This window comes from Lepidothrix coronata, unplaced genomic scaffold (genome assembly GCF_001604755.1).
Source record: "Lepidothrix coronata isolate B3197 unplaced genomic scaffold, Lepidothrix_coronata-1.0 Scaffold147, whole genome shotgun sequence".
Taxonomy (NCBI): Eukaryota; Metazoa; Chordata; class Aves; order Passeriformes; family Pipridae; genus Lepidothrix; species Lepidothrix coronata.
Genome location: NW_016690327.1, coordinates 566,056 through 575,626, shown reverse-complemented (window position 1 = coordinate 575,626; position 9,571 = coordinate 566,056). Strand labels below are relative to the sequence as shown.

The window sequence follows — 9,571 nt, the reverse complement described above, 5'->3', positions numbered from 1 at the left end:
GGGAGGCAACAGGGACGTGAGAAACCAGCCCAGGGTCTTTGGTGGCCCCCGGAGATGGGGTTGGGAATGGGATCACCTTGCTCAGATCCCAACCCCCCCCTCTCCTGGTGCTTGGGCACGGAGGGCTGGCACTGCCGTGCCGGGGCCGATCTCCTCCGGCAGGGAGGGGATGTGGGAAGGAGGGGATGTGGGAAGGAGGGGATGTGGGAAGGAGGGGATGTGGGAAGGAGCTTTTCCCGTTACCCAGCTGCCGCTGCCTTTCCGGCTGCACGGCTCCCAGCTCTGCAATGCAGCTCACACAGCTCGTCTGCCGTGTGTGAATCCCATCAATATTTCATGGAGCTGCTTCCTCCAGGGGAAGGGCTGCTATCAGCCCTGGCTTTCTGCTGCTCCTACCAGCGCTCTGCTCCTCACACACAACATCTGATTTCCTTCCCTCGGTGGCCAGCACCCAGCAGCCCCCCCTTCCCTCGCTGTTCTGCACTGGCAAATATCCCCCTGCCTTCCAGGGGCTTCATATCCCACGGGGGCCAAGAGTTCTGGAGTCCCCTCAGGTTCAAATCCAAGCGCTGACCAGATTCCACCCCTGGTTGCTCGTGCCCGTTCACTGCAGTGATGCCCAACGTGTCCCCAGGGCCAAACCAGCAGCTCCAGGATGGGTGACCAAACCCACCCACACCCTCTGTTGTCCCCCCAATTCCATATCCAGCAACAGGACCTGCCAACAGCCCAGACCCTGCCTGCCTGGATCCAATTTTCCCTGCCCAGCCGCATCCAGCCCGCAGGTCCCAACTCGCTCCTGAGCCCAGCAGGAGCCGGCGGGGGGGAGCAGGTTTGTTTGCAGAAAAAGTTGCTTTTTTTAAATGCTAAGACTGCACTATTATTCCAAAGCTTCTTCGGGGATCAGCAGAAAACTTGCTTGCCACAGGAAGAGTTCCGAGAGCCGGAGCGGTGCCAGGAGGCAGCGGGAGCCTGCGGCAAACACCCATCACCTGCTCTGCCACCTCTGCAGCCGGCCTGGCACGAGGAGCGGGGGCAGAACCCCTGGGGTGCCAGCAGCGCCTGTATCCCTGGAGGACGATGGAGCTGATCCCAGCGAGGTGCCACACGTGCCACGGCTGGGGAGGAGGGCGATGCACGACGTGCCCGAAGATGAGGCCAAAAGCTCTCGCGTTGCTCTGCCACCCAACAACCAAAATCGGTGCAATTCCCAATTTTCAGGCTGAGACCTCCAGCTCCAGGAGCCCCTTTTTCTGTGGGAAGGATGAGGAGCCTGGAGAGGCTCCCACCACCACCCAACACAGCATCCCAGGGCAGGAAAGGAGCCCCTCAGGCAGCGAACGCAGAGTGTCAGCAGGGCTGTCAATTGGAGCCAAATCACTTCACAACAATTCCTTAACAAGGCTGTTTTCCTGCTCTTTGAGAAGCTGTGACAAAACATTTTCGGCGCGTTGACAGGGATGCAGGGAGCTGGTGCCGCACGGCTTGGGTTTTAACAAGCAGGAAAATTAGGGATTTTCATCACCTTGAACTGCATCTTGTATCCATGTGATGCTTCCCGGAGGGCTGTGCTGCAGCCAGCGCCCACGGAGCTTGGGGGGGTGGACTGGGGGTGTGTGTGTGGGGGAAGCTGGAGGGGATTTTCCCCCTGAATTGGGGTGAAAGGGGCCAAGCAAAGGTCAGACCAAGACGCCAGAATCTCATCCTCTGTCCCTGTCCCACAAAGGCTGTGCTGCGAGGACGGGGCTGGAACGAGGACGAAGAAGCAAGAACTCGGAGTGCTGGGCCGTGGGAGGTGGCAGGAGTTTGCCCTCCCAAAAGGATGTCATGTCGGAGAAGGTACACGGGGAGAGAAGTGCGAGCACAGCAGGAGAGGCTCTGGGGAGGTGTTGGTGGTGTCGGTGCAGAGAGAAACGGGCACACGCCAAACTGGGGCTGGAGGTGAAGGTGCAGAGCAGCCACGGGGCCACCAGGGAAGGGGCTGGGGACGGGCTGGGCATGTGGTCCCACATCCCTTGGCAGAGGGAGGACCCTGGGGCTGCTGTGCCTGGCAACAAAGCCTGGCTTTGGCCTCCAAGCCAAGCCCAGCCCTGCGCCCCTGGCTCAGGGGGATCCGCAGCCTCCCACTCCCAGCAGCGCAGCCCGTGGGATGCTCCCTGGGCACCAAGTGATGGGATTGAGCCTCGGGAGCCCCCTTGCCGTGCTTCCCAGACCCCCAGGGGTGGGCACTGACCAGCACAGAGCCCATCACAGCCATCACCTCCCGTGGGGACCCGTGAGCTCCCACACGGTGGCCCTGGGGACCGTTTTGAGGCGCAGAGCGGGAGGGGGACATGGTGGGGACATGGTGGCTGCCAGGCCCATGCCTGTTGGGGTGCCAGGGGATGAGTGATGCCCACGCTGCCCTCGGGCTTCTCCCCACTCAGTGTCACCCCAGTCAGAGCAAGAGGGAGCAGCGCAGGGGTTTCTGCCCATCCCGGGGCACCGTTTCCCTCTCCCTCACCAGCTCCTTCACCCATTTCCCTACAGAACCGACCGGGGCACCTGTCCCAAACCCCACGGAGGGCGGAACAGACTCCCGGGATGGAGCAAGAGGCAAACCAATACCCGAAGCCCAGGCTGGAGGCGCCGGGAATCCCGGGACGAGGTGAGCCCTGGCCGCACACGAGCCGCTCGGGGCGAGGACGGTGCCCGGGGGCAGAGCCTCGGCAGGACCCTCCCGGCTTTCCCGGGTCCCTCTCCCCGTTTTCCCGGCCGTGGGGACCGGCGGGCACGGGACGGGCTTGACGTCAACGGGCTTTCAGCGGCGATGATGGATGGCACGGGAAAGCGCTCCCGTTGCCGAGCCGCCGGCCGGGAAGCGCTGCCCGCCCCGCACCGGGGAGAGCTCCGGTTCACCGGAGCTCTCCGGGTTGGGACGGAGGGCAACGCGGCCGCAGCCCCCCCCGTTTTAGGCGCAGCGATGTTTTTGGGGTGTTCACATCCCCGCTCAGCGCCTGGGCGATGTTTTAGGGGTGCCTCGCCGGCAGCCGCGGGGTGCGGGGTGGGAAGCACCGGGTTTCTCCCCACGGCGGTCGGGACCCCTCTTCCCACCTCCTCCCCCCTCCCGGAGCGCCCATCCCGCTGCTCCCCCGGCACCGCATCCGCGACGGGCATCCTCCCCCCCATCCCGCCTTCCCAAAAAAAAACCCCCACCACCACCGCTCCCGCTTCCCGGCCGCGGGCGGGGGATGCTGCGGGGCAGGTGCGGCCCCGGTGGCCGCGGGGACCGGCGCTGCCGCGGTGCCGGGCGCCCGGAGCACCGCACCCCGCGGGCACTCACTCACCGCTGCCGCCGCCGCCGCCGCCCGTGCCCGCTCCTCCCCTCGGCCCCGGCGGGCTGCTGGGAGCGGCGGGCGGGGGAGCCCCGGGCCCGGCCCCGACGGCCCGGGCGGCGCGGAGAGGGGCCGGTACCCACCGAGGGGTCGGCCCGGGGCTGCCCGGTGCCCCCCCGGAAGATGCGCGGGGAGAGTTGTCGGCCGGACCCCGAAAGGCGGCGGTGGGACCCTGCATCCATCAGGTGGAGCCTGAGGGCGGACGGGAGCATCCTGCACCTGCCAGGCGGACCCCGGGAGGATCCAGCTGGACCCTGTACCCATAAACTGGACTCTGCATCCATGAATTGGACCCCAGGAGCCTCCAGCTGCACCCTACGCACATCAACTGGACTCTTGACCCATCAACTGGACTCTAGACCCTTAACTGGACCCTACATGCATCAATTGGACTCCAGATGCATTAACCGGACCCTACGCACATCAGTTGGACCCCAAGAGCCTCCAGCTGGACCCTACACCTATTAACTGGGCTCTAGACCCATTAACCAGAGCTCAAAAACCACTAGCTGGATCCTACACCCATCAAGTGAACCCCAAGAGCCAGCAGGTGGAACCTGCACCCATCAGTCGGACCCTGCACCCATCAAACAAACCCCACGAGCCTCCAGCTGGACCCTGCACCCATCGAACAGACCCTGCACCCATCGAACAGACCCTGCACCCATCAAATGGATCCCAAAAACCTCCAGCTGGACCTTACACCCACCAGCTGGACTCCAGGGCTGCCACCTGACCCTTCTCTCTCAGCTGGACCCCAAGAACTGCTGGCCACCCCCCCTGCTGTCACCCTGACCCCAAGCATCCCCACCCAGACCCCAGACCCCTGAGCCAGCCCTCAGTGCCCCCAGGACCCCGGGAGGCTCCGGGCAGACCTGCAGCGCTGCCAGCCCGTCCCGCTCAGCCCGGGTGGCCGCGGGGCTCCTTTGGGAATACACAAATCTCCCGGCTCCGATGCCTCGGCTGCCGCTGGAGCACGAGCGTGGCCCTCCCAGGGGGACAGGGACCGAGGGGGCACTGCCGGTGCCCGGGTTCCCTCTGAAGGAGGGGTTTGGAGCGGGGAGGCAGCGATTCCCGCGCTGCCCTTGGACTCACCTTGGCTCCCTGGATGCAAACACTAATTTCCCTCTGAGCAGCGTCTCTCTCTACTCCTGGTAAATTCCTCCAGTGCTTTTCCCTGCGTTGCCTCTGCCCGGCTGCGCACCGCGGCTGACATGGAGCCACGTGCCGGGAGGAAACCCTCCTTCACCGCCTTTAACTCTGTCCCTCCCTCAAATCCTCAAACACTGCCAGGCTCGGGTTTCCCGGTGGGAAAGGCTTCCCATCTCCGCCCTGCCGGGGGTCCTGGGACCACCTCCGGCACCTGGGGCTGTGGGAAACCACCCGGCCCTCGCTGAGATCCTGATATTGGGATCGGGGTGTGGGGAGTGATTTGGGATCGTGTGCCCAGGGTGAGTACAGCGCTCAATCCATCCGTGCAGGGAGGATGGGGGGGAAATTCCCCCCTGTGGCAGCTGCTGGAGGGGAAGGACAGGGAAAACTGGGATGTGGCGGGTTGTGCACGGGAAAGCTGGTGAGGAACAGGAATAGCTGAAAGAACTAAATATGGAAACTTGGATAAAACAGCGCTGAAGTAGGGAGATGGTTTCCTAACAGGGTTCAAAGCGTATAAACAAACTCAGGGAGGAGAGAGGTTGTCCAGAGGGGCCTTTGTGAGGAATAGTCAGGAAAACCAGCCGAAAATCTCTCCATAGGGGAGCGTGTTCCATCAAAGCAAACTTCCAGCTTCGTGGAGAAAGTGTCAGCCCTGGGAACATATTGTCTGGGGGGAAGAGATAGTGAAAACACCTGCCCCAGCCAGCGAAAAGATTCTCCTTTACGTTTTTTTTCTAACTGGCACATTTCCATGATAAAACAGGAAGTTTCATGGCAACGGTAAAATAATAATGACGAAGTTTTCCGTTCCACTGGAAGTTTTTTGCCCGACCCTGCTTTTCTGCTTCCCTTTGGCAGGTTGCTCCGGGATCACCAACCTCACACCGGGGGGTTTGTTCCTGCAGATCTGAGACTGCAGGATCCTGCGGGATCCCTTGGGAAGTGCCTCCCTGGAGCAGGGTGGGCAAAACCTCAGGTTTGGCCTCGTGCTGGGATCCCATCAGAGCTCTCCCATCTCTCATGTCTCTTAATTCCTTAAGGAGCTCAGCTCTCTGCCCTCTTTGCCGGCTCCTCACCACCTTCTCCTTTACCTTTTGGGTTTGTGCCGGCGAAAAGGGGGTGGTTTAATGCGATTATTCCGGTAAAACCCCCGTAAGAGGATTCCCAGGGCTTGCCTTCACAGCCCTGCAGGGGTTATGGGCAGCTTGTGGATGGGGATGAGCTGGATGTGGGATAGTGGGAAGCCCGAGAGAGGCTTTGTAAGCTGAGCCAAACCGTGGTGTCCCTGCAAGGGTGACCCCGGGATCTGCAGCCCCTGAAGGTGCCACGTGCTGCCTTTCCCTGGGACAGGATGGACATTTCCCATGGTGTGGATCCTGCTCACCCTGGACAGAGGTGGATGGAATGGGCAGCAGAAACACAGAGAAGAGGTAGGAATTTCGGGGGTCCTGGGGCTGTCTGGAGGGTCTTGGAGCTGCTCTGGGGCATCCAGGAGCTTCCCAGGGGACTCTCTGTCTTCCCAGAGGGGTCCTGGGGCTGCTCCAGGGCATCCTGGAGCTTCCCAGGGGACTCTGAGGTTGCCCAGGAGGTCCTGGAGCTGCCCCAGGGCCGGGCATTTGGGGAGGGAGAAGCTGCACCTCGTGACAGGTTATGGGGAGAGGATGGTTTAGGCCGGGACTGGGCAAACCCAGTGTGTATTCCCAGGAATAACCATGCCCTGGGAGGGTGCCAGGCTGTGGGATGAGCCTGGGTGGGCACAGGGGCTCCTCCCCTTGGCCCTGCTGGGCATTCCCACTGGGATGAGCTGCCGGTGCTGTGTCAGCTCTGCAGCTCGTCCCACTTCCCGCAGGAGAAGGAGCCGTGTGGAGAGGCTGGAAAACCTCCTCTCGCCCTCCTGCAGGAGCAGGGGGGTCACGTGTGCTCACCAGTGGGATACTGGGAGAGCCGGAGGGGTGGGCCAGGCAAGAGACACCCGGGCACCATCTGCTTCTCCCTGGGATGCTGCAGGCACCGGGAAAGTCACTGGGATCCAATCCCAGCTCCGAGCTGGGAGCTGTGTCCTCTCCCCACTGCCAGCGCTGAACTGGGAATACTGGGAATGGGGCCTCCCAGTTAGTGCTGGGCTGAGCACCTCAGCTCAGAGTGGCTCATCTGCAGCTCTGGAAGTTCAGAGATTTCCTGACTCTGAGGGGTTTTGCTGATTTGTGTCGTCTCTTCCCCAGGGATGGAGGGCTGGGAGAGCAGGATTCGTCCGGGAGCTCCCCTCTGGATGAGAAAAGGTAAAAACACCTCTGTCCTGGGTTCAAACCTCAAACTACCTGAGTGCAAAAGGTGACCCACAACCCCAGGGCTGGCACTGGATCATCCCTATCATCCCTCAGGCCTTTTGGTTTCCCAAGGAATCCTTCGGCAATACCCAAACCATCATCTCTCCCGAGTCAAATTATCTTTCTGGGGTTTAATTTCAAAGCAGGGACAATGTTTCTACAGAGGCTTCAAAAATCTGTCTCCAGGCAGATAAATACTCTTATTAAAAATCCTTAAATTTATCATAGGGATGTTCCCCAACTAGAAGAGGCACCAGGTGGGATGTGGCACAAAGGGTCAGGAAAAATGGGCCCCAAAATATGGCCCTAAATAGCCTCCTTTTCCCTAAAAATCTACAAGGCAGCGTGTCCATATCCATAAATAATTTAAATCCAGGTTTTCCTTTGCTCGTGGATTATTGCCCCAGAGCAACAGCCTGTTTGGGATGAGTCCAGAGCCCCGCTGGAACGGGAGTCCCGGGGGATGGCGGGGGCTGAGCTGGGAAGGGCCAGGCCTGTCCCTGCTGCTCTGAGAGACGGTTTTCCTCCGTGTCAAACAAATCCAGCCCTCCCAAATCCGGCCCTGGGGTGCAGTTGGAGCAGCACAGCCCCTCAGGGAGCGTGGGAGGGATCAGCTGAGCAGGTGGCAGGTGCTGGGGAAGCGCAAACTCAACGAACCACCACCAGATTTATGCGAGCGCCGATAAAGCAGAGTGGAAAAGCGCTTTCTTCTTTCCTTTTTTTTTTTTTTTTTCCCCCTCTTTCTTGTTTTCCTTGGCTCCTCCACGTTCTGGGCAGGCTGACAGGGAGCTCTGTGTTTGCTGGGATCCTTCTGGGGAAGCTGAGCAGCTCCAGACAATGGATCCGTTGCTGCCGAGGGAGCAGGTGGGGAGGAAACGGAACGCTACAGGCATGAAAGGATCCAGTGGGAGGAGGAGGAGGATTGTCCAGAAATCCCTGGAGTGGGGCTGGATCCTGGCAGGAGGAACAGCTGGGTGTTTTGGCAGCTGGGCCTGGCAGCACTGGCAACAGCAGGGCTGGTTAATTGATCTATAAACGAGGCATTTTGAAGGGGAGTGCTGGGATTGTCACCCCCCACGCTGCACTAGGAGGGTGGCTCAGAAATTAGGGAATTAAAAAAAAACCCAAACAGTAGCAGCCATTAGGGTGGTGAGGGGCTGGAATGAATTTCCCAGAGAAGCTGAGGCTGCCCCATCCCTGGAATTGTCCAAGGCCAGGCTGGATGGGGCTTGGAGCAACCTGGGCTGGTGGAAGGTGTCCCTGCCCAGGGCAGGGGGTGGAACGGGATGATCCTTAACGTCCCTTCCAACCCAAAGCACTCCATGATTCTACGACTTTTATTTCTCTTGGCTGCCTTGCAAGTGCCCTGAGTTGCAAGACTTCCAATAAAACTGCAGGAATTTGCTGCAAGACATTTCCCACTCCAGTGCCAGCACGGAGCCTCCGGGGCAGCCGAGCTCTGAGACCACGGCGGCCGCAGAACTTGGTCCCATTTCCTACATTTGGGCAAAAGTCACGGGACAGAAACCACAGAGCCCAACTCCCTGTGTCTGTGGGATGCAGGGATTGCAAGGATGCAGGAGGGATTTCATCCTCTTGCACAGGGAGCACAGCAAACCACTGTGCCAGAAACTGCCCCGGCGTTTTTGGGAAGGGTGACTGGAAGTGCAGCAGCCACGTGGGACCCAACTTTCCTTTCCCATCTCAAATGATGTTTAAAGTGATAAACGATGATTTTATATCATGAAAAACTGGATTTAAGGATTACATAAAAAAAGAAACCTTTCTAGATGCCAATTTGGGCACAGGAAAGACAATAAGGAGGCAAAGATGGAGTCGCTTCTAAGGAAAAGTGATTTTTTTTTTCATGGGAAAAATCCCGAAGCAGGATGAGTCACCCCTCAGTGTGCCATGTCCTGGAGCCAGCAAAGCCATCCCTGGGAATGGGAGAGCTGCCTGTCCCTGGGAATGGGAGAGCTGGCTGGAGCAGAGCACAGACTTTTGCTTGAACCGGCTCCAGGGTGGCAGAAGAGAGTCATCCTGTGCTGATGGATCCGAGCCCTTGGACAGCTCGGCAGGTTGAACTTGGCCAGCTCTCAGGGCTGGGACAGCAGGGCTGGAAATGGCCCTGGATGAGCCCAAAAGGCTCGGGGAGGGCAGGGCTGAGGAGCTTTGTTGCCAGGGACATGCTGGTTAAGCAGAGCTGCTGTTACACGTCTGTACAGTGAGGCAAAAAAACTCTGGAAATGGGAAAAAAAAAAGACTACTAGGAGACTGCTATTTTACTGCTGTATTAATTAAAACAACTAATCTGTTAGAGGTATGGAGAATTCTGGTGATTTCTGGGACTTCCTGCTCCTTCTCCCTTTTTGGTTCTGTTTCTGTTTGGGTTTCTTTTTCTGAAGAGCAGCTGCCTTGACTCTCTGCTCAAAGAGAGGGAAAGGATCTCTAATTACTTTCTCTATTTATTTCAGTAACATTTCCCCCCCAAGGACGTGAACAACCAGAACTCTGTGGTGCACCAGATACATACAATGACACGAGTTATTTTCCTTTTGTGTGTATTTAAACTATATAACAGGATTCACTGAGTCAATCCAGTTACTACCTATTTAATGGCATTATTATTATTAATATAGTATTCCAAATTATTATAATAAAAATACTATTATTATTATTATTATTATTATTATTATTATTATTATTATTATTATT

The 9,571-nt window shown here is 58.6% G+C and overlaps 1 long non-coding RNA gene across 2 annotated transcripts; it reads left to right on the top strand.

Annotated features, from left to right (window-relative positions):
• Positions 1 to 4,381: 4,381 nt before the first annotated feature.
• Positions 4,382 to 9,530, top strand: LOC108503902. 2 transcript variants are annotated; one of them, XR_001876926.1, is made up of 4 exons: positions 4,382 to 4,825; positions 5,388 to 5,959; positions 6,752 to 6,808; positions 9,331 to 9,530. It is a non-coding gene; the product is annotated as an uncharacterized LOC108503902 (long non-coding RNA). The 2 variants fall into 2 exon arrangements; XR_001876925.1 differs by having other exon boundaries at positions 4,382 to 5,959.
• The last annotated feature ends 41 nt before the right edge of the window (positions 9,531 to 9,571 follow it).